Consider the following 23,240-nt stretch of genomic DNA (forward strand, 5'->3'; position numbering starts at 1 on the left):
AGCAGCCCCGTCAAATATGAAGGATGGTCGCGGCCGAATCAAGCTAGGCCCGTGGGCTCAAATCTGGAAACGACTGTTTGGATCACACCTGCTGTGTTGGTCCCCCACCTCTGGAGGATCTCAGAAGGCACATCCGCTGTTTTTCCAGCCTCTCTCAGGTCTTGCTCAAGAGTGTCCTACTAGCCCAGCCTCCATCAAGCCCTTGCTTTCGCACTTACTAAGCTTCTGTCCATCCCCCAGGCTTGGAAATCCCAAATATCTCATGTCTTTCTACCTATTCTTCTGTTCCTCTGGACAACGTATGGGGAGCAAAGACAGGTAAAGGGCAGAAACTGCCTATCTGACTAGGGCTATTATAAATCGACATTGTAAAGCGGCCTGGGTGAGCCCTCAGCTTTGTTGGGTTCTTTTAAGACCCTGGGTTGGGGGACAGCACTCTGTTCCTTAGCAAGGGCTGTACCCCTGCAGCCCACTCCTTACGCTCCCCCTCAGCTCCAGCTTCTGTTCCCATAGCATCCACGCACGTATGCCGGCCCCTACACCCACCCCTGTGCTCACCTGCCCTGGCAAACAGAGCCTAAAAGTCTTTTTTTAAAGAAACTTAAAAATAGTTAAGCGTCTGCCTTTGGCGCAGGGCATGATCCCGGCGTTCTGGGATCGAACCCCACATCAGGCTCCTCCGCTAGGAGCCTGCTTCTTCCTCTCCCACTCCCCCTCCTTGTGTTCCCTCTCTCACTGGCTGTCTCTCTCTGTCAAATAAATAGATAAAATCTTAAAAAAAAAAAAAAAGAAGAAGAAACTTAAAAATAATTCAAGCCAGTTCTTTTTCCATATGTCCATTCTGGTCCCATTCTGCTGGAGAGACCCTCGGAGACCCTTGGTGCGGGAGGCTGATTCCTTCGCAGTGTTCACCTTGCTCAGCTGTGAGGAGCAGGCAGCCAGCACCCCTCCTTGGAACTTCTCCAGCCTTCCTAACAGTAGGAAACCCATATCAAGTATGCTGGGTCCCTTCTCGTAGCTTGAGGAAAATGCCTAGGGTGCTAGGGCAACTCTCTCCCCAGTGTCTTCACCACTAACACTTAAATCACTTAAAGGTGAGTGACGGATGGACTCAGAAAGTCAGAACTCTGATCTTTGGTGCTTTGTTTTCTATTTAACAAGTCCTGCCCAGAAGTTTCAACACGTTTTTAAAAAAGGGAGTGTTTTGTTACCTATTTTATCATTTAGGGGGCCTCATTTGTACCCAACATAACAAGAGAAACCTGGCATGACCTCTCTGTTATTCCTAATGAAAGTAATATTTTAAATCTGTATAGTGCTTTCTCCGGGTTCCACTAGACATTGTGTTCCATGTGAATGGCAGTGTACGCCTTGTGCAGCTGAGCTGACAGCCTTGTGCTTTATGGTTTTAAGAGAAACAGGCCCTCTCACATGTATAGTAGTAGTAATTATGATAACAACCATTGCTGCCATTTTTAGGGTACGGGATGTACCAGTATATGCTACACGGTATAGAGTATACGTTATATTTAATCTTCACGAGACGTCTGCTTTCAAATAAAGAAACCAGGGCTCAACTTCTTGCCCAGCAGGAAGTAGTCAGGATTCAAATCCAGCCCCGTCTGTCTCCCCAAGCCATGTTCTTTTTCCCTTTTCCTTTTGGATCCAACCACTCATTCTACAGCTGGGCAAACTGCAGCTCAGAGAGGTTACCCAGCTTGCTCTGAGTCACACAGGGTCTTCCACTCTCTTTGACAGAACTTCCAGGAACTCGATACATGTGTAAGAGTGTGGCCTTAAAGGAAGGTCTCAGGGAGACATATTAATGTTGAACACACACACACACACACACACACAAAACATATAGCCCAAGCTCTTTGGGACATCTCTCTGTTCCTTTGCCTTCACGCATGCTTCTCTTGACATCTTGGGGGGAGGTGGGGTTGGGTGGCAGGCAGATCCCAAGAGAGGGAAACCCTGAGTGTATCTCCCAGGGGCAGGTGTTTGGTTCTCTTAGCCTGGATTAATTGGAAGGAAAGCGTTTAAATGTGAGGTGGGCCCAATGTAAATCTGGAAAGTGAAATTGGAATTCTGTAGCCTAATAGTTGTGTGTTTTCAAAAACGAACATTTCAGGAGCACATGGGTGGCTCATTTGGTTGAGCTTGACTCCTGATTTGGGTTCAGTCATGATCTCAGGGTCGTGAGATGAAGCCCCGGGTTGGGCTCCATGCTGTGGATGGAGGCTGCTTAAGATTTTCTCTCTCCTTCTGCTTCCCCTCCCCCCACTGCTTCCGCGTGGACACATGCGCTCTCTCTCTCTCAAAAAAAAAAAAAATTTCAGATTTTTGGTTCTTATTTAAAAACATGCTCATGTAGAAAATTTATATGATACTGCGAAGTATAAAGAAAAAAGTAAAATCCTGTTCCCCAGAGAGACTAAAGGGGTTTGTTTGTTATTTGGAAGGTGACAAAGGGAAATTGCATGTTGATTTGTTCCTTGCAGGCTATCCTACGGGGGCTGAGGATACAGGCATTTTTCAATCCTCAGGAAGTAAGCAGGAGAACAGGGAAGATTAGAACTCATGTTGCATAACAGGGAAAATGGCCTACAAAACCTGAATCTAGAGCTGTTCTTAGACCAATTATTCCTTTTTCTCAATCTTCAGTTAAAAGTCAGTCTTTTCTCTCTCGATTCTGTACTAAAAGTGATTCACGGGTTTGAAAAACAAACCCTCCATTGTAGTGGGGGCTCAGTAAATGCTCTGAGTTTAAATGGAATGGAACAGATGGACAGTGAGGCCAGGGACCGGTGTCTTAGATTTTAGGAAGCTTGGTCTGACTGAAGGACGAAGGCAAACACGTGCGTGAGGGACTCAGATCCGGCTCTGCTCTCCTAGCTGTTTGACTTTGGACAAAGATTCCTCATGTGCCCAGACAGAAGTTGGCACCAAATATAAGGGAGCCCCGAACTTTCCAAAGGGGAAATCCTCCCATAATATCTTGGTCAACTTGAGCACAGAAAACATTTAGTGACATAGATAAAGCTGTGATATGCTTATTCAGTGTATGAATTGAGTTATACATACATATTTAATATCATTTATACAATTAACTTATACAAAATATTAATTTGTAAGTACGGCTTTGTTTCCACTCTCCTGTTTCATGAAACAACTCGATTCCAACTCTCCATGCACCTCTTGGTCATCAGTGTCCTCATTGTCACTAGAGCCCTTTATGAGGCATTCTCACCTCTGTCTGGATGGCTGGAGATTCTCTTGGACCCCGTATGGGATGCTGTCACTGGAAATTTTAGCCCAAACTACAAAGTGCCCATTCGCATAGCATTAGCTCATGTTTGCTCTGGTCTCTCCAACATAACTACTCACTGTTCTGCTTTTTAAAGTGATCATAAAAGTCTTGTTTATGACAACTTCCAGCATAGCAAATGTGAGGTCACATTCCCAGGAATAACTAACAAATCTGTGTTACATTTCCTCACCTCCTTTTGTATCAAGTTGGTGATCTCCCCAAGCTTCCAAAACTGCATGAATTAAGGGTATTTTAGGCTAATGTCTTCCTCAAACTGTAACATGGTTGTTAAATATAAAGCAACTTAGAAAGCATTGGCGTAACATGTGAGACATTGCAAGGATCCTATGATATTGTGATTTATATTAAGAAATATATATATTTGGTCTTTGTCCCCATTTCTGGTACAGAGCTCCTAAAACCTTGGAATTTCCTAAGTGGTAAGAGCCATAAAGGAGAAATGGGTGTCTTTTGTTATTCCTATAAAAAGCCCCCTCAACCATACCTGAGTTTACATGAATGAGGTGATTTTTGGAAAGTCCCAAGATGACCTGAGGATGGGGGCTGGTTGTCTGGCGGAACCAACGGTCGCACCTCTCTCCCCCACCTCCACCTGCCTGACCTCTGAGGAGGAGAAGGGAGGGACGTTTAATTGATTGCCGATCGCCAATGATTAAAGCAGTCGTGCCTATATAATGAAGCCTCCATAAAAACCCAAAAAGGACATGAGATCTTCCGAGTGGTGAACATGTGGGGGGGGCCACGAGAGAGGGGTATCCAGAGAGGCAGTGGAGACCTGCACCCCTTCCCACGTAACTTGCGCTATGCACATTTTCCATCTCACTGCCCCGAGTTACGTACACCCTTTTATAAGGAACTGTTAGTGTACTGTCTTCCTGAGTTTTGTGAGCCACTCTAACAAACCAATCAAAGGAGGGGTTTGTGGGAATCTCTGATTTAGAGCCAGTTGGTCAGAAGCCCAGGTGACGAGCTGGACTTGTGATTGGTGTCTGCATTAAGAGGAGGAGGAAGGGGGATGGTCTCATGGGGCTGAGCCCTTACCCTGTGGGATCTATCTCCAGGTAGAGAGCGTCAGAATTGAGTCAAATTGTCGGACCCCCTCTGGTGTCACAATGGCTTGCTGTGTGGAAAATCCATGCCTCTGGTGACCAGAATGTCAGAAGTATTGAGTGAGAGTAGTAAAGGGGGCACACGGGGGTGTGTTATTCCTTTACAGACCCAGAGATAAAGTACTTTCCTCTTTTCTGAACGATAATTTCTGGAAAAATACCTGGTCTTACTGACGGGCATATACAGTGGTTAACATCTTTAGACTCTAAGTGCCCAGGTATAAAATGTGGATAATATAAATTGTAATTAACTGTGGACTCCTGGGGGACAGGAATCATCCAATTTATTCATCTTTGTCCTCTATGCCTAGCACAGAGACTGATTCATAGCGAGCACTTAATAAATATTTGTCTGACAAGTGAATGGAGCCAAAAACATTCCTCTATTTACAAGGCATGCTTCCGCTTCTGTCTGCAGACTGTCTTGACACCAGGCTCTTCTTCTTACAGGTTCTAGGGTGGGAAGTAGAGAACCTGGCACAAATTGAGTGGTTATTTAGGCTAATGACTCACATCCATGATACTCAGTACTCTGATTTCAAACCCTACCTAAATTTGAACGTATTCAGACAAGATGCTGGGGGTTCTTCTCTCCCCCCTCTTTTTTTAAATTAAGTAAGCTCCATGCCCAACATGGGGCTTGAACTCCCAACCCCAAGATGAAGAGTCACATGCTGTACCGACTGAGCCAGCCAGGCGCCCCAGCAAGATGCTGATTTTCGATGCTGCTGCCTCCATTCACTTTGGCGCAGCCCCATAACTTCTGGCTCTGGGACCTGTACTATGCAAAATTCCAGCTGAGGCAGAGCGAAGGTTTGCTCTGGGAGACTAGTCTGGGCTTGGGGTGGGGGTGGGAAACGCCGGGGCCCGGCGCCACACCAGAGAGGGGAAGGGACCCATGTATTACTAAGACAGTGTCTGAGAATAGGGACTAGCAGCCCGAAGTGAGTTGGAGTCCAAAAGTTGAGAGTATGGAAGTTGGGTGGCAGCTCCGTGGGCAAGTCAGACCCCAGGTAGAGAGATATCACAAGAAAACAAATAACCGGTCCGAATGTGGTTGGAAAATCGGCATTAAATTTATACTTACTTAAATAGGTATGACTCCACCACCCCGATGATTAAGGGGACTTTACCATTTATGTGTATGCGCGTGTATGTGTGAGAGATAAGTGTGTATCGCGAGCTGCAGGGGATGCCAGCTTCCTGCTCTTAAAAGGCTGAGAAAATGGATCAACAGAGGAGAAAACAAACATCTGCTGAGCACCAGGAATGCCAGGCACAACAGTGCTCTGCTCCCACTGCCAAACGCCCTAGATTGAAGACCCGGCTTTCCTGCTCGCCAGCTGGCTACACTTAGCCCAGCAATTAACACCTCTGCTCTCAGTTTCCTACTTTCAAATGTGGATCTTTCTAGTACCCATCTTGTGGGGCTGTTTTGAGGATTGCATGCGTCAGTGCTTGTCATGGTGGGTTAAAGGGAGCCACAGAAGCTGTGCTATTCCTCCCATCAGAGTCAAGTCTATGTCCCCTCCACTTGAGTCTGGGCTGTCCCTGACACTCATTTTGACCATGTGATCAGTAGAATAATGGCCCCAAAGATGTCCATATCTTAGTCCCCAGAACCTGTGAATATCTTATGCTACGTGGCAAAAGGGAATTAAGGTTACAGGAGGAATTAAAATTGCTAATCAGCTGACCTTGAGGTGGGGAGATGGTCCTGGCTTGTCCAGCTGGCCTAATGAAATCACCAGGGTCCTTAGGAGGTAAGAGGGAAGCAGGAGAGTCAGAGTGATGGAGGGCTAGCCTGTTGGCTTTGAAGGTGGAGGAGGCCACAGGCAGCCTCTAGAAAACAGAAAAGGAAAGAAAGTGGGTTCTCCTCCAGAGCCCTCAGAGAGGAGCACAGCCTTGCTGACATCTGGATTTAGCTCAGTGCGTCCCATTTTACACTTCTGACTTCCAGAGCTCTAACGTAATACATTTATGTTGTTTTAAGCTGCTAAATTGCTGGCAATTTTTTGCAGCTGCAATGGGAAACTAACACAAAGCAAAAGAATGGGGCAGAGGTGTGCTGTATAGTATCTCGAGTGGGGCCTTAAGGGACCTGCATCTTCTAAGTTCACCCTCCGAAGTCCACTCCAAAGTCATGGAGACGCCCACTCCAGTGAGTCCCCATGCCACGAGGAAGCTCAAGCTAGCCAGATGGAGGAGCACCAGGTTGCAGGATGGGAAAGTGAAGTCTTCTGGGTCCTTCTAGCCCCACCCAGCCCAGCCACCAGCTGAATGCACCGGAATAAATGACCCCAGCTAACACCTGTGGAGCAGAACCGCCTGCTAAGCCTGCTTCACAACTGTGAGAATGGTTGCTGTTTTAAGTCATTAAGTTTTCAGGTTGTTTTTTTTATGGTGCGATAGATAACCCAGACTCCCAGGGGGCACTTAGAACAGTGCCTACCACATAAAAGTTGATTATTCATTCTACTAGTTTAGTTAGACATACATCAACTTCTCAATAATCCTGCTAAACGGCTGTCCTAGCCCATTCGGGCTGCTGTAACAAAAATACCACGGACTGATACTGACAACACACGAATTTGTTTCTCCCACTGATGGAGGCTGGGAAGTCCAAGCTCAAGTCACTGGCAGGTTCTGTGTCTGGTGAGGACTGGCTTCCTGGTTCATAGATGGCTATCTTTTCGCTCTGTCCTTACATGACAGAAGGGAGCTCTCTGGGGTCTCCTGGGCTCCACCCTCATGGCCTAAACACTTCCAAAAGGCCTCACCTCCAAATACGAGTGTATTGGGAATCAGGATTCAATGTAGGCATTCTGGAACATAGGAATTCACGGCATTCAGTCCATAGCAGCAGGGCCTGCGCCGTGTGTGATACGTGGAATTATTGTTGGCTATTCTCTCCTTCTCCCTCTCGTTGTGAGCAGAGGGTACTTCTCATGCCATTGATGTTGGGCTTGGCCTTCTGACTTGTTTTGGCCAGAGGGATGCTAGCAGATGGGACGTGTGCAGAGGCTTTAAATGTGCTCGCACAGTGGGGTTTCCCCACTTGGGCTTCTGCCTTGGCCTTAAGAAGAGGCCCAGGAGTTCCGTAGCTCTCATCTTGAGAGATGTGTGCAGCAGAGGCACCCGGCCTCCCCGCAGCCCTGGGAGCACATGCTCGGTGCTTTGTGCCACTAAGTTATGGGGCAGTTCGAGTGCAGCAGGAGCTGACTAATAAACCATCTCTAGGTGAGAAAATTGAGGTCCCGCAAGCTTTGTTTAAAAACAAGACAAAGCCTGTGGAAATGTTCATAATACAAGAAGCTTTTTATTTAGAGAGCCAAATGAGAGCCCCCGTACTAGTTTCCTAGGGCTGCCAGAACTAATTACCATGAACGGGTGACTTCAAACCACAGAAATGTATTCTCTCACAGTTCTGGAGGCTAGAAGTCCAAACTCAAGGTGTCGGCGGGCCATGCTTCACTTGAAGGCTCTAGGGGAGAAGCCTCCCTTGCTTCTTCCAGCTTCCGATGGGTCCCAGCAATCCTCGGTGTTTTTGACCTGGAGATGCATCCCTCCAAACTCTGCCTCTGTCCTCACGTGGCCTTCTTGCTCGCCGGAGACTGTAATTCTCCCTCTCCTTTCTCTCAAGGGACACCAGTCATTGGATTTAGGGCCTGCCCGAATTCAGGATGACCTCATCTTAGCTAATTACATCTGCAAAGACCCTATTTCCGAATAATGTCACATTCTGAGGTTCCAGGTGGACATGAATTTTGTGGGAACACAACTCAATCCAGAGCCGTCCTTCCATTTAATTCTAGAAAACTGGGGATATCATTAGACAGCCTATTGCTCAAGGGAGAGCTTCAGGCAAAAATCCAGAGGGGGAAGAGTTCAGACCTTGAGGGAAACAGGTTGGAAGGACTTCCGGTAGAAGGTAAGACCGAACCTCCACATAGACATTCTGTAAACCTCTGACAGCTTTGGAGCCCCAGAAGGAAGGCTGCCAAATGCTCGTGCTCTCAGCTAACCATGAAGGTGAGCACTGCTCGCCTGGAGTAAAATGCTCAAGCCCTTTTAGGAGCTCACGTGATGAGGCACCCTTTTCTACCCACTGGTTTTCTCGTCCATGCCTGTTGTGATGCGCGGCTATCCCGATGAGGCCCTCGTTGGAGGTGGGGAGCCCCTGGACGCCCTCTCTCTAATACCCGCTCTCCTCTGGGAGATTCATTTATGGAGGAATGTCTTTCAGAAGTTTGGGAAAACAAACGCGCCCGCGTGAGTCTTGGCAAAGCTACTTTCAAATATCTGCAATCTGGCTATTTCAAAATCAAATCTGTGTGTGGACAAGACAAAGCTTGCAGTCCTCAGCTAATCCCTTGTGTATGCCAAGTTCAAGAGCAGAAAACACCACTTCTTGGGCTAGTTGATCCAAATACAAAGCAGAATGTAAAATGTTATTACTATCAGAGGTCCTCCTGGACTCTGGAGTCAAGCAGCCCTGGGTTCAAAGCCCACTTCTGCTACTTCAGCAGTGATGAAGCCTTGATAGGTACCTGCTCTGAGCCTCGATTTGAAAATCTCCAGGCTGGTCCTAACACCCGGGTCAGAGCACTGCCGTGGGGATCGCACGACGGAGTCAAATGTGAGATGCCTGGAACAGTGCAGGCTCTGCGGCAGGTCTGCCCCGGGAAATGGTTCAGTTCTGTTGCCCTTACCTTCCTGCTCAGAGGTGGGTGCCAGTGGATAAAGACGGGTTAGCTACCGCTGCTCTCGGGAGAGTCCCCAAGGGCCGGGATTGTGCATCCTTCTCCCCTCCCACCAGACTGTCCTGGGGCACACAAAGAGGTGGGGGGCAGGGAGACCCTGGAGTTGGGAGTTTGAAAGGAGACTGGACAATACAAAGACCAAGGGGCCAACAAGACACAAAAGCGTTGGTGGAAGAGGCTGTTTTATGTTTCTTGGTTGGCGGTGGGCTTTTTGCCCCTCCTGAGAGGAGGGCCAGGCAGTGATGAACGTGTGGAGGAGGAGTGAAAAGGGAAGGCTTCCTGGTGGAGGCAGCAGGCATGAGGGAGTGGTGCGAAAGGGGATGCAGAGACAAGGAACAGGCGTAGGCCCGTAAGGCTGAGCGGTGTGCAGCAGAGTCAGGAGAACAGGCCAAGTCACAGGAGGAGAAATGGGGAAGGGACAGAGCTCCTGTGGCCACTGGTAATCAGCTCTGGGGCCACTATGTCTGGGCCACCTCATATAATTATTAGAGCTAACGTTTATAGAGCGCTTACCGCGGCTTTATATCAACTCATTTCATCTTTATTACGACGCTGCAAGGCCGTCACTGTTATTGCCTTCACTGAGGCTCAGAGAAGGCGCGGTTGCCGGTTCCAAGAGGTGAGGGAGTGATCCTTACCTCCTAGTGTTACAGCCCCAAAGGACTTCCCTCCTACACTGAATGAGGGCTTCCCCGTCCCCCCCCCCATACTTGCCTGTGACCCTGCCTTTGGAGGACATGTTTCTGCAGCTCAGCCTTGGCACCCCTTTACATGCAGCTGGTGGCATTTGCCTCTCTGCTGTACGTAAGAGATACTGAGACAGCCCTACCTCACCCTGAGGTCCTGACCCGGCTAGGCCCGCCCCTTCCTGCCTGTTCCCTGAGGGCCGGGAAAGGACAGGAATGATTCTGGTAGTGAAGGAGGGAGGAGACTGACCTAAACCCCCCAGTATATAACTGCTTCTGCTGTCAGGGAATCACAAAGTCTTAAGGAGACAAAGACTTTTGTTCTGTAAGTATGGTAAGTAAGAAATTTAAAAAGTGAATACCAGTAGGACAAAGAAGTAGGCACCAACTTGCACTCACACAAAGTCTAAATGATTCTGAGAGCTGAGTTCCGAGCAGGGAGGGCCCAGAGACTGAGGCTGAGATTGAAGATGAGGGATGAAAAGACCCATGGAAGAAAAAGGCAGGCAGAAAGCGAGGGCTGGCTTAATCAAACTGAACAATAGCTCCTCCAACTAGTTCTGTCTGGAAGAGCCCTTGAGGTCCATCTTCCAAAACCTGCAGCTCTCAGCCAGGATGATGCAGGGTAAGCAGCTGACTGGGAGAGGGGGGTGGGTGAAAGCAGTTGGAGTCATTCACCGGATGCTGATTTGCCAGAAAAGGAAGTGGGGGTGTCAGGGACATTATTTCCACTTCCTGGATACATATTCAAACATGGAACAACTGAGTCCTAACAGGACAAGGCAATAAAATAGGCGACCACCCCAGGTGGTACCACACCCAGCAGGGTTCAGAATTGAGGAACAGTATTTTTAAGGCTTCCACAGAGCAGCACCTAGTTGCCACCTTAAATCTAAAGGACAATAAAGATACCTCAAGAATACTTAAAAAAAAAAAAAGCCTGCTCCAAAAAGGCTGAACACAACCTCTTTGCCTTTTAATAAAATTAAATAAATTGTGGTACATTCAGACAGCGGAATGCTATGTGACCACTAAAGAAACCTAGCTGCTTTCTACGTAGTGATACAGCATGACCACCAAGAAAAAGGAGAAAAAAGCCAGAGGCAGACCACTCTGGATAATAGGCTGCATAGTGTGCAAAATACATTTTTACTACATTTGTGTAAAATAGTAACATCCATATTCTTGCCTATGTGTAGACTATCTCTAGAAGAATGCACATGAATGTGTATGAGCTACTAAAAATAATAAGGTTATAAGTCAGGATAGCGATTCTCCCTGGGGGGGGAGCGCTCTGGGGTGCCGCTAATATTCTGTTTTTGACCTGCAGGCTGGTTACATGATACGTTCAATTTATGAAGCCTCTCTTGCCTGTGCTTAAGATTCGTGTACTTTTCTATGTTATACTAGGATACGGTTTTCAAAAAAAAAAGTTTTTTTGGGTAATAGAGTAAGTGAATCGATGAAATAAAGTCATTTTGAATAATCACGAAAACACGACTCCAAACTCAGGCAGCCCAAGAGGCTCTCAGTCCCTTCCCCAGCAGATTCGTCCTGACTGTTCCTCACACACCCAGTTCAGCACAGGGGGTGAAAGAGGCTTAGTTTTCAACGTTCCCCAATCTGGCCCCATTTACTCCTCCTTCACACTGACCTCAGCCTCTCAGCCCTTTTATCAATTGCTTCAGGACTTTTTTTTCTTTCCCCCAAACAGATTAAGCCACAGTTGTTCATCTGTTCCACAAAGTCTGCCCGCTGTGCAGTCTGTGACTCTCCGGGGCTGGGGTGTTGAAGAAAACCTGCTGGCTGTGAAACAGAAGGGGAGTTGTTTTATTTCATGCCGCTACTTTTCAGTGTGAGCCAGCATATTTCTGGTTAAAAAAAAGGGGGGGGGGGAAAGGAGGCGAAAACATCTCTCAATCCCTTATACTGAGGAGAAATTTTTAAAAACTTACAAATTTCCTCCTACGACATGATAATATTTTTTGTAAGGTGGGGGCGCAGATTGCCCCAGAAAGAAAAAAAATCAAGTTCTCTCCAGCCCCGTTTTCAAATTCGATCCCAGGCATTCCCTTTGAGGGCAGTTGGGTGTTTGCCCAGGAAGTTCAGAGCAGCAGCCAAGATTCACTCACACCTGGGATATACGACCGCCTGGAGAAGGGGCGGGAAGAAGCCTGGCATTTATGGAAGACCTACTGTGTGCCGCCCACTGTGCTTGGCACCGCACCGTCCTGACCTTCGTAGCACAGGAACTAGGAAGTAGTCCCGGCTATTCTGCCCATTTTACAGAAGGAAAGGAAACCTCTGAGCGGTTCAGTACCTCACCTGAAGTCTACTCTGTACACACCCCAATACGCAGGGCCCTAAAGCAGCACGTTTGGTTGCTTCCGTTCTCTGGAGGTGTCTGGGCGGTTCGCACTTACGGTCTCAGGCACCGGCAGTTACATGTGCCCTGGGCTGCAGTTCCCTGGAGGCCCCGCTGAGTTGGATGTCCCCGCACACCCTGGTCAAACAGATGAAAGCCGGAGCTGGCACTCAAAGTGTCACGTGGAGCCCCTCTGCGAGGGGCGTCCGAGAGCCCGCGCTCGGAGAGGCAGGACAGAAGCTGCAAGGCCCCTCTGGCCCTCGCCTCGCACCACTTCTGCAGGGTCTTGCTCAAAGCGACCCACAGGCCCAGCCGAGAGAAGGAAGACGGGAATGGACTCCATCTCTTAATGAGTGAAGAGAATTTGCAGCCATCCTTAATCTACCATACCTGGAAAGGGGTGAAGCCAGGATCTGAACCCAGGTCACCTGGCTGCCTCCTTTATGGCCACCTGCAGGCTTCACTGTGCACCTGCTCAACCAGGGGAAATGGCCATTACTGATTCTGGCGCTTGAAAAGGCAGTGAGGTGGCAATATCAACACCGCTTAGATACTTCTTGTTAAGGATGCCAGTGCAGTCCTTAAAAGGACTAGCAGGAAGCTGCTGTCTACCCTTAAAAAGGTGAGTGCCGTCAGAACCATTGAACCCAACGCCTGCAAAGCTTCCAAGGTGCCAGGTGTCCCTCCTTCTGAGGTAGCTGATTCTTCCCCCATAAGATGATGAGCCCTCAGGGAGCCTGGGTGGCTCAGTCGGTTAATCGGCTGTCTTTGGCTCAGGTCATGATCCCAGAGTCCCAGAATCGAGTCCCGCATCGGGCTCCCTGCTCAACGGGGAGTCTGCTTCTCCCTCTCCGTCTTGTGCCCTCTCTGTCAAATAAATAAAATCTTTAAAAAAAAGAGAGGGGCGCCTGGGTGGCACAGCGGTTGGGCGTCTGCCTTCGGCTCAGGGCGTGATCCCGGCGTTGTGGGATCGAGCCCCACATCAGGCTCCTCCGCTATGAGCCTGCTTCTTCCTCTCCCACTCCCCCTGCTTGTGTTCCCTCTCTCACTGGCTGTCTCTATCTCTGTCAAATAAATAAAATCTTTAAAAAAAATAAATAAATAAATAAAAAATAAAAATAAAAATAAAAAAAAGAGAGAGAGATGATGAGCCCCCGTTGAACATGGATGCCTAGGTTAGGAGTTCTCTGTTATTTGGCATCCTGAGCAAAGGTTTTACCGTAGTTCCTTTGAGAAAGGAGAGCCCCTGCCACCCAGCCTTGACCACTGTCTCTACGGTAACCTGCCCTCTCCAGTAATCCAGCTGTACACTTGTCTTTGGTTTGTCCCTGTTGTGCCTTCTGCTTCCCCAGATCCCTCTGCCGTGCCGTCTGGCGCTGTGATACCAAGGTGTGACAGGTTTCACCAGGGTATAAGAAAAGCCCAGTCATCCTGGGGCACCGAGCTTCGAGCTTCGGTCAAGACAGGCCAGTAAGGGAGCATCTGTGGAAAATAGGGGCATTGTCCCCAGAGGGCCCGGAGGGTATTCTATTCCTTCTGCTCCCCTGCAGTTTCCGTTCCTCCCTCAGACGTCTCGTTGGCGCCCGCACCATGCCAGGCACCGTCTCCTCCCACATTTCTAAGCACCTCTTCCCTGGCCCCGACCCCCTCTCCTCTGCGAGGCTCCCAGAGCCCCCTCCAGGGCAGAGCCTTCTGCTTCAAGTATTCATTGACTAAAGAACCCTCGCTGTTAGATTTTAGAAAAAGATTTCAAAGCTGAGGGGAGGAGGCAGCTTAGAGAATCTCCATGCTGCAAATTGGAGAGTTTAAAACCTAATTACTGTCTGCACTCAGCCTCAAAAGGCCTCCATCGATATTTATTGAATGATTGAGCAAACTTTGCATCCACACTGTTGGTAAATAAAAGGATTTTCCTAACAGGCAAATCATTAGAAGAGATTGCAAGAAGGAGTTTAACTAATTAAGAGGGTACTTCTCCAACCTTTTGTTTTATCCATTCCAAATAATAGGCTTCCTTACAATTTTCAAGTGTGGTTTAGGTATTTGTTAAAGAAAGTCTAAGACTTGTCTCCATTAGATAAGATTTTGTATCAGTCAGTTTGTGTTGGTGCTTAAAAGTAATAACAGTGAATGTCTTGTAAATGGTCCTTCTCCTAACTTTCTACCAATTCAAAATGATAATAACTTCTTTCATCCACCAAACACCCAGAAAGTATCCTGGCAAAGTTGATCTTAAGAATATAGTTTAGTGTCTTCGTGGGTCCAGTAGAGATAGTCATGGCAGCTGCAACAGAAAGCGGCCATTGAGAATTCAGTGAGATTGTGACAGGAAAATATTTTGACAAATTTACAATTTTTTTTTTTTAACTGTGTGTTTATTTCCTAGTGTCATTTGCCCTCCTCCTGATCTGGCCTGTAGTCTTTCCTTATCATCGCCTTGAAGTCAGCTAGCTTTTATTGCCTCAGGGAGGAGTGATAAGGCAGAAAAGCCACAGAACAACTTAGGAGTGGTAAGAATGGGTCTTTGGCCCTGCAAAACTTAACCCTTGAGTAATGGAAGCATCAAGTTTGGGGCATAAATATTAAACATGGAAAAACAGAGAAGTAGGCATATAAAGATTATCAAGGCTATGGAAGGGAGGAGAGAAGCCAAGGGGAGGCCAAACATCAGTACTAGTGTCCCTGAGAAAGAGGCCTGGCCCGAGGAGGTGGGGCAGTGGAGCCTCCTGGCCCCTGGGCAGGAGACTTTCTCAGGCAAAAGGGCTGAGCCGGGGAGGTGGGAGTGTTAGGATCTCTCCAGGCACCGGAAACTGTGGCTTGTTCTTGGTGAAGTGGGAGGTAGTTTTGAGGTAGCGGAGAAAACCGTGGCTTTGAGGTGTGGAGCCAAGGAGTAACCCAGGCAGGGGCCTGATGGAATGTCAAGTCTGGCAGTTCGGATTGATAAAGTTAATTTGTACGTCGGGACCCACAAAATGGAGACTCACGTCACAAATCTAAACCCAAGTCAGCCTGTGCTTAGGAAAAACATCTGTCGAGGAAACCTCACATGCACCAATCACAGTCCTCCAGCTCAGCTTCGGCCAGCTTACCTTACCCTAGGAAACAGGACCTGCTGGCTTTACAAGGAAACCCTCATCAATCATGCCCTGTTTCCGCGTTGCCTCTTCTAACGCCCTATAAAGCTCCCTCTCGCCCAAACACCCTCGGGAGCAGCGCTCCGCTGCTAGTGAGGCATGACTACCCTGGTCCATGGATTTTTTTTGCCTTGAATAAAGGACAGTAAACTTAAATTGTTTCAGTTTTGTCACTCGACAGGATGTAATGGCAGATGCCACTATGGATGGATGAATAGCAGGACATCGAATCCCAGCTACTTCCCATCACCTGGAAACTCAGACAAAACCTGGGATAGACAAGGAGCCAACCAAAATCATCTAGAATTAAGTTTCTGCCACCCAGCAGAACAGGCATTAAAAATAGAAGTCAAAACCATTTATTCAATCCTACATATCTCATGCAGACCATGAGATTTGCCCTCACCCTAAGATAATGATATAAGTGCCTCATTATATAATATGTGCTCAATAAATGGTAGTTACTATTATTACGTTTGATCCCAAGACAAGACATTGAAGAAAGTCCTATTACAAACTTTAAGAAAGGCCCATTACCAGATGTGAGGGCGATCTGGCTGAGACATCTGTCATCCCATTGACCACCAGAGTTGATTTGGCTGATCTGGCTGGCTAGGTGAGTGCCCCCTTCTTCCCTCACTACTCAGTGTGTCTCTCCCAAAGCTGTATGCTCAGCTGAAGAGGATGACCTTCTCCCGTAGAGGAGGACCGTTCTTAGGTCAACGGTCTATGAGTAGTGCGCTCGCCTGCTAGAATCTCCAAACAAACTCTCAGGGTCCATTTATAGGAGAACCTAGGATAGTCAAGCTTCCAAGACTCCAGACACATCCAAATGAGGTGCTGCTTATGGCAGTCTACTTTTCTTTGAAAAAGAAAGAAAGAGGGGTGCCTGGTGGCTCAGTCAGTTAAGTGTCTGACTCTTGGTTTTGGCCTAGGTCATCATCTCAGGGTCATGGGATCCAGCCCCGCGTTGGGCTCTGAGCTCAGTGCGATGTCTGCTTGAAATTCTCTCTCCCTCTCCCTCTGCCCCCATCCCCGCTCTCTCTCTCTCTAATAAATAAATAAATCTTAAAAAAAAAAAAAAAAAGGAAGGAAGGCGGGCAGGCCTATTACCTTCTCTTAGAGAACCAAAGAGGGAAAGGGAGGGGTCATGCTATTCTTGCCAAGGGACACTCAAGTTAGTACTATGAACAGTCACGGTGGGAAGATGGGCTGTCGACAACCCAGAGAGGAGAGCAATGGAGAGCCTCCATGACTGGTAGAGTATATTTCCTCTTTACTTGTCTTTTTATTTTTTTTAATTTTTTTTTTTTAAAGATTTTATTTATTTATTTGACAGAGACAGAGACAGCCAGCGAGAGAGGGAACACAAGTAGGGGAGTGGGAGAGGAAGAAGCAGGCTCCCAGCAGAGGAGCCTGATGTGGGGCTCGATCCCATAACGCCGGGATCACGCCCTGAGCCGAAGGCAGACGCTTAACGACTGAGCCACCCAGGCGCCCCTTTACTTGTCTTTTTAAAGATTGACTTGACTGCTTACGGTCTTCTATAGAAACCACTATATGGTCATCAAAATCAACTTCTTTTGGGGAACACAGTGAGACTACATTTCCCAGTTCTCCTGGGAAGGTAGGTGGGATCATTTGACCAGTTCTGGCCAATGGAATGGGGGTAGAAGTGAGATGCTACTTCTTGGTCCCTAAAAGCCTTTCGTGTGACTCTCTACAATTAGAGCCGAAGTGTTCTGAGGACCTAGGAAACAGGCGGAGCCCGTGGGCCTGAGAAGCCCCTTGGAGGAGAGCCATAGAAGTAGGACTTTTGGGTTGGACTGTTCCTAAGCGAGAAATAAACTTTCCTTGGGTTAAGCCATTGATGGCCGTTTGACATAGCAGTCAACTCTAATACACACTGCATATGTTAGAGTAAGGGTGTTGTGTTCCTTCCAAACGTGACTGTGGCTCCCTACCTTGGAAACCTCACGGTCGACACTGTTACTGCATTCTGCCTTTTTAGCAGCCTTCCCGGAGGTCCAAGAGGGGGTCAGTACAGCAGCAGCTCACTTGCCTTGTTCTTTGGGATGTCGGCATCTAAGAGAGTGAACACGAAATGGTTTCATTTTAAGAACTTAAAAATCCTAGATTGAAGAATTTTAGTAAATGGAAGGCGCATGTATAATCATCTGGTTCAACCATTAAAATCAGGGAGAAGGAAACGGAAGCCTTGGGGGAAAGTACTGATGTAGGCCCATAGAAACAAAGTCAGCTCCCACTTCTTCGGAGCTCCCTCCGAAGTGCCTGTTGATGCATCTGGACATACCGCATGGCATCGCATTCACGACTCAAGCTTTAGAGTTGGCCCAAACCGGGTTAAGGTCCTGGCTCCCCTTCTTACCAGGAGAGTATTTTACATCTCTAACCATCCTAACCTTGTCTGTAAAATGGAGAAAATAATGATAGTGCTTTCCTCTTAGTGTCATTATATCTGCCACACACATTAATGCTCATGGAGGACTTAGCACACATCTGACCTTAATAAAATTTTGTTAGGTTCTGCCATTATTTAAAGGGATACCGACCTGGGATAAAAACAATGCCGCAGCCTGCACAGAACGACATCCCACACAGCCTCAAGATTACTTCTTTTGTGAACAGAGCTCTGCATTTTCTACTCATACTTTTGAAGGAGTTCAAAAATAGGCTGCTTTGGTGTATGGATTCTGTTGAGCTGAAGGCACTTGGAAAACAGCAGACGCAGGGACAGGCTCTCTCCAAACTGCCGTCCTCTGCCTAAAGACAGAGCCTCCAAGAGGAACTCGATTGTCATGAATGCCCAACCGGGGAGTTTCACCAACCAGGGAAGACTGACTCCAACCCAGGAGAGGAGACTAAAAGTCCACAGCGCCCCAGACAAATGTCGTCACATCCTCATACCTCCTGTCTGTTCTTCTGAGAGCCCATTTATCTTTCCCCAAATCTTTCACTCTCTCCTAAGTGACCTGCATCGCCCTCCCCTTCTCTATTAAGATGGTAGATAAGCTCTCAAGTCTCGTCTCTTTTTCAGGTGTTCACCTTTCTTCCTCTGTGATGCCCTTGTCCACATAATATTAAAAATTAACAAATGTGTATATCTTTTGTCCCATTAATCTTCCTGTTGTCATTTATTTCATAGACCCAGCTATTGAATCTAGGCGAGTAGAGGGAAAGTCTTTCCTCTTCTACGCTTTATTTGGGGCATTGGTTCCTTTCCTTATATGCTTGATTCTCTCCTCTACCAGATGGTAACTTTCTTGCTGTCTTGTCTCTTTCTCTATCCCTCCGGGCGTAGGAGTGCGACTTGCACATTCGGGTGCTCCCTTGAAGCTTGTTGGGGAGCAGAGCCTCGCGTGAGGAAGACGAATGTAAAGAACTTGTGAAATCTCTAATACCCCATTCTGGCTTGACCAGACCCCATCCCTGCCTCCCTCTTCTGGGCTCCAGCTCCCGCTTTGATGACTAGCTGACTGGCCCTTGTTAGAGAAGCCCTTGGCCTTAATAAGCCCCACAGAAGGTGGTGGCCCCAGAAATGCCTGACCTGTTCCGGCCGTCAGCAGGCACACCTAGTTCACTGGGCTCTTGCCGTCTCTCAATTTCATCCTCAGGACAAGAGCTGCTCTATGAAAATCAGACGCTGAAAAGTCTTGAAAAACCTAGCTCCTCATTCCAGGGCACCCAATTCACATTCGTGTGCACCCCTGGCTCTGGAGGCTGGCCTTGCTTTCAGAATCCCGACCATTTCACTCTATAGCAGCACCCCCAGAGCGGAGAGAGTCCGGGAATGTGAAACTCAAATTAGACTGTAGTTCTGGGAAATGGGAAGATTTGAAACTACCTCTCTAAGAATCAGTCTTACTATTTGTTGATTGGAATTTGAGGATTATCCGGGTGAATGAGAATTTTCCGAGGCCTCTACAGCGTAAAGGCCCTAAAGGGACCCCCACTAGCAGTAAAAACTCAAATTTCCTTGGCTTCCGCCCGCACTCGCATAACCCAGAACTTTGGCTTCCTCTGGTGCCAATTTTGGGAGACCCCAGGGGAGCCCATGAGCTCACTGTCTTGGCCCTTGAAGCCCAGGCAAGCATTGGCACCACCACTCCTGCCAGAGGCTGTGAGGAGGCAGAGGTCCCAGCCCAGAGCAGTGACCCCAGGACCCCCGCTGCCAGCTCTGCTAATATCAGCTCTACAGCCTTCACCCCCTGAGGTCCCTACCACCCTGAGCCACACCATGTACCCCTTGGGGTGAAGTGAAATGGACCTCTCCCAGCCCACATGGCACAACGGCCACTGCACACCCAGGGCAAAGTCTACCCATGCTACCTCTGCGGTTCAGCCCCAAGGCCTGATCCTGTCCCCCCACAGGCTGGGAATATAGTGGGGGGCATGGCTAAGCAAAGCTCATATTCTTTTAGCCCCTGAAGCCACAATTTAAGGACTGCCAGTGGCTTCCAGGGCTTGGTGGAGGCAGGAAGTCATCCTCGAGCAGACTTTTTGTTGTTGTTCTAGGAAGATACTTGGAGTGGCCTCTCTTGGTCTTGTTAATGGTTAAGTCTGGTGGGGGGGGGGTGCAACAGGATCTTTTGTGGAAGACAAAGTCCCCTCTACCACCCTTCCTGCGTGGAGCTGATCTCAAGAGAAAGAGGAGAGCCAGCTTGCAAAAAGGTCCAGGAACTTTCTGGAGCTCAGGGATGCTGAGGTGGCTGAGTCGAACAGGAGCCCATTGCCAAGGAGCCAACACTGGGTGTGACCTGGGATGGATCAGAAGCCCTGATGGGACAAGGACTTGCCTGGTCCCGCCACCTCCTGGCTTCTCCAGCTGCCCTGTGAGGAAGCCTGACTTTGAGACTAGGGACAGAGCATGGGAGCCTCCAGACCAGAGAGATTCGACCCCAGTGCACGTTAGCATCCGCCAAAGAACATCTAAAAGCACTGACTCAGTAGCGCTCAACAGCTCTTTGTGTCCCGACCTTCCTCACAGCATTATTCACAATAGCCAAAGGCAGAAACAATCAACATTCCAGATGCATGGATGAAGGAAATGTAGTAGATCCAAACAATGGAATATTATTCAGCCTTTAAAAGGAAGGAAATTGCGTAACCTCGTACAAGTCGGCTGAACCTTCAGGACACTACACTAGTGAAGTAAGTCAATCCCAGAGGATCCCGCTTACCTGAGCCCCTAGAGCAGGCAAATTCAAGACAGAAAGGAGGATGGTGGTTGCCAGAGGCTGGCGGGGAAGGGGAGTCACAACTCGGTAGGTACTGAGTTTCAGTTTGGGATGCCGAAAAAGTTCCAGATCAGGGGTGATGGTTTGCATTCAGTTAATGCCACTGAACTGCACACTTAAAAATGGTTAAAATGGTAAATTTTATGTTATGTATATTTTACTATACATGCACAAAACAGCAATATCAGGGAGGTAATATGGGACTTTAAAAAGCCGGTGACAAAAACATTTTCTTAAGGAAAGGTGCTGAACCTTCTGGGCAGGACCGGTCAAATGGGAAAAACAGACACCCAAGGCAGCGGCAGTACTGACACCCTAAAAACAAACACACACACACGAACAAACAAAAAACCCCGCCAGAGTCCTGCTTTTCTGAAGGCATCAGGCACAGGTCCTCAAGCCATTCGTTCTAAATGTTAGCAGTGAAGACCCACGGAGACAGTTGCCCTGGAGTTCAGGGCATTCTCCTTCCCCCCAAGCCACTGGCAAGGACCAAGAGGTGGACCTAGAGCGTTCCACAGGGTCTCCTGGGAAGGGGAGCAGAAGACGCCTCCCCAAAATATGCCATTTGGGCACAAGGTCTATTCTGAGGTAGAGACTATTAAGAAGAAACAGATACAGGAAAAGCTCTCTGTCCTCCCCTATTTGCCAAAAAAAGCAAGATAGAGATTTGTAAAGGTATCCCCTCCCCGCTCCCCTGCCCTCTCTGTCAGGAAGGACAGAAGTCAATCTCTGGAGGCTACTCTAGACCCTGGTCGGCCCAGAGACACACCAGAGGCATTTGTATGGCAAACCCTGCTAATACTAGCCCTTACCTTCCATTAGTTTCCCTGGATATTTGCCTTCCCACACTCTGCCCTTAGAAGTTCAGTCGTTCTCCTTTGTGTTGTCTCTTTTTAAAGGATACACTGTTATTTTGTTCTTCTGTCTCAGAGGGCGCCATGTGTATGCATGATGCATATGTTACTAAACTTCCGTTTGTTTTTCTCTCATTCTTCTGTCTTTTGTCAGTCTAATTTAGAGTTCCAGCCACTGAACCTAAGATGGATAAGGGGAAGGACTTTTTCCTCTCCTACCCCAGCAGTTGGGAAGACTAGAAAAGTTCAAGAGAGCTGCTGGCTGCCCCCGCTCCTGACTTGATGGGCTTTGATATTTGATATTTGCGGAAAGGAGCTTTTGGAGGGACTAGAGCTTTCACATCTTGAATATTGATCTCAGGGGTAGTTGCCCAGGTGCAAAAATTCGTGAAGCTATATACTTAACATTTGCGTACTTTGCTCTATTTAAGTTATATCTCAATACCTCAATTAAGATACACACACACATACACACACACAGACACACCCCAGTGGCCAAGTTTACCTCTCAGAAATTCTAGATTTAAATGCTCTGGGGCCAGGCTCAGGCATCAGTATTTCCAAAGCTCCCCAGTTAGTTCTAATGGGCAGTCAGCACTGGGAAACACAAGCATCTCCTCCTGCCGGCTGCCTGGTGACTGGCCTTTGGAAACAGGCCTGACCTATGTAGACTGAAACTCCAGGGGTCTAGGGCAATTCATGGGGCGGGAGAGAGGAGCATTAAAGTTAGTGAACTCCCACCTGTCCCCCTAGGTCCTTCTAAGACCTCCCTCTCCCCTTTTCCCATATGGATCAACTTGGCAAATCCACCCTGTGGGCCACCATCCAGGGACTCATCAGCTCCGCCTGGATATCTGAACCCCAGTGGCAAGGGCCTCTCATAGTAAAAGCCAGAATCCAAGGCCTTAGCCGCCAGAGCCTCTGGCCAGAGCATCACCTCACAGTAAGCCAGAGAGCCTGAGGCGTATTGCTGCAGGAAATCAGGGCCCACTGCTTCAACCTGGCATCTAGACGCATGGCCTGCAAGGAAAGGGGGTACACAGTGAGGCAGGTGGTGGGAGGACACAGACGTTTCCAAGCACCCTGGAGAAGAATGAGCGAGATGATTTTGGCTGGGGAGTCCTGAGTAAATGCAGTGTAAAAGCTTTGTGACTATGGCCTGGGGAGTCGTTGGAATGAGTATTTATGGCTGTATTTTTCATTGAGCTTGGCTAGAAGACTTCAGAAATGAAAGATTTTTTGGCACCAGAAGCCTTGCACCAACCAGCATATCTCTAAATTAAGTAGTGAGGCAGACAGGCTCTGAGTTACTGGACACAAATTTCATGCCACGGCATGAACATTCAAGCTTCTTGAAATGAGTTCTTGCAATTAGACATTTAAAAATATCTAATGAATACCAATGAAGAAAGAAAAAATGAAGTGATGTCTACTCAAGTAGCTGTTTAATGGCAGAAAGAGAGTGTAGAGTTCATTTGCAGGGCAGCCCGTGGCAGGGACCCCTCCCTTCCCTTTCTTGAAGGTCAGAGTCACCCTAAACCACTTGTAGTTTTCCTGAATAACTTCCCAGTGTCCTAAGCAGTCGGGATACATTTGAGATACACCATCTTTCCCTCGACCCCAAACATAAAAGCTGGACCCCCTCCCATGCCTCTAGGCCCTCCCCTCTCACTACAGTCTGCGCTGCCTCACCAGTGCTCCCTGGCCCGATCCCCCATCCCTCACCCCCAACCC

General features: G+C 48.1%; 1 long non-coding RNA gene across 7 annotated transcripts in view; it reads right to left on the reverse strand.

The window, feature by feature from the left end:
• Positions 1-23,240, reverse strand: part of LOC105241309 — a 53,790-nt gene that overhangs the window by 20,268 nt on the left and 10,282 nt on the right. For all 7 annotated transcript variants that reach the window (XR_004624938.1, XR_004624939.1, XR_004624940.1 and 4 more), the window contains exon 2: positions 17,356-17,476. This is a non-coding gene — a long non-coding RNA (uncharacterized LOC105241309). The remainder of the gene's footprint in view (positions 1-17,355; positions 17,477-23,240) is intronic.

Source organism: Ailuropoda melanoleuca, chromosome 4, assembly GCF_002007445.2.
Source record: "Ailuropoda melanoleuca isolate Jingjing chromosome 4, ASM200744v2, whole genome shotgun sequence".
Taxonomy (NCBI): Eukaryota; Metazoa; Chordata; class Mammalia; order Carnivora; family Ursidae; genus Ailuropoda; species Ailuropoda melanoleuca.